Source organism: Perca fluviatilis, chromosome 23, assembly GCF_010015445.1.
Source record: "Perca fluviatilis chromosome 23, GENO_Pfluv_1.0, whole genome shotgun sequence".
In the NCBI taxonomy this organism is placed as follows: Eukaryota; Metazoa; Chordata; class Actinopteri; order Perciformes; family Percidae; genus Perca; species Perca fluviatilis.
In genome coordinates this window covers 25189384-25191260 of record NC_053134.1, presented here as the reverse complement: position 1 = coordinate 25191260, position 1877 = coordinate 25189384, and positions in this window count along the sequence as shown.

Below are 1877 nucleotides of genomic sequence, written 5' to 3'. Positions count from 1 at the left end.
CCAGATGCTTGAAAAGAATGAATGCTAGCTAATTTGGCTGGCAGAACGCTGAACGAGAGATTTTTAGGCAACCAAAATGTCCCAATAAAACTTTGACGGAGTGAAAACACACAGTGAAAGGGTCAAGTTTAACATGAAGACATGGACAACACCAAAAAAACAAGTTCAAGTCTATTTTAAATCAATTTCAATTCAGTTGTATTAATAGTGTCAAATCACAACAGGAGTTATCTCAGGACACTTTACAGATAGAGTAGGTCTAGACCACATTCTATAATTTACAAAGACCTAACAATTTCCCACAAGCAAGCATTTGTGCCACAGCACACAGTGCCATGGTTAGCATATCCCCCCCCCACCCCACAGCAGCTGCACCGCGGCTTCATCCATGACGATTGGGATTGGTTTAAAGAAATGCAAATAAACCAGAGCATGTTTTTCTCCCATCCCATAATACTGTGTGGACTAGCCAGACCTGTGGAGGAAGGTCTGGCTAGTCTGCATTGCAGACTGGTCTGCATTGTAACTCTACCTTCTAGTAATATAGGCTCAGCTCGCTTGGAACCTCGACCGAGGTGGAACCAAAAAAAACAAAGGTACTATCCAGGCATTAGTCTGCTCGAGTTCACCCTCCACACAACAAAGCCCGTTAGAGAACAGACATATCACTCTGACTTGTTATTTGCAGCGTTGATCAGCCACACATATCTGTACATAGCCTCAGTGATTGAGTCTAATGTTTGTGGTTGTCAGGAGGATAAACCCTCAGAAACATTTACACCGCCATCAAACACTAGACCTCTACAGAGGGGCTCAAACTGTTTTATCGGAGGTCAGTAGCTATATAGGTCGGGCCACACACGCACACCTATTTACTGGTGAGGAAACTAAAGTGCAATACTGCCTGTAAGTGAGGAATTCACTTGCCTATATATGGTGATTATATTATAACTGAACAAACTGTTCAAATAGAATCACAGGGTTTCCACGCAACACTAATGCTGTATCTGCCCATGAATCTGTCAAACCGGTATATCAGTCCAACCCTCAAACTGAGTGCATTAGCTGTTGTCATGACGCAGCAGTGGTTTCAAGCCAGGTAGACGCATGGAAGGTAACTGTAAGAGGTGAAGCCAAACCTGTAGAGAAGAAGCCAATCACGCCTCAACCGATCCAGCAGCTCAGTGTCACAACACAGGAGATTGCCGTGTTGTGTGTGTGCTCATTGTTTTTTTTTTTTTGCTCAAAGTGCTGCAGGGTTTTCAGCCTCCATCACTGATCGCCACCTATGTATGAGCTTTATGTGCGCGTATGGATGTAGGTGAGTGTGTGTTAGAGAGAGAAAAAGAGAAAGAGAGAGAGGGAGAGTTTTGTCTTATCACTGCTTAGTTATACAACCAGAATGCATCAGGGTTTGTAGACCGACTTAGCCATTCAATTCAAGGATTCATCAATGATCTTTAACACCCACTATATGGCTACGTTCAGACTGCAGGGAAAAGTGGCCCAAATCAGATTTTTTTTGGGGTCAAGTGACCAGGTCAGACTTCTTCAGAAGTAGTGTGACCACTCAAATCTTGCCCACATCTGATTTTTTTCAAATCAGATTTAGACCACTTCCATATGTGGTCCTGAATCAGACCCAGGTCTGATTTTTATTTCAATGCGGCCGCAGTGTGACCAACCAAGGCGGATTTGATGAAACTTTTACGTCAATCTACATCGACATTTGTCCGAATTATGCACCGGCATAGACACAGACAGTAAAATTAATATCCAATTTGGCTCTCTTTCTCTTCATTCTCCTCCTCAGCACCTGTTCATTAATGTTATGGCTGCCATTACACAAACATTTTGAAATAAAAGCGAAAATGCTT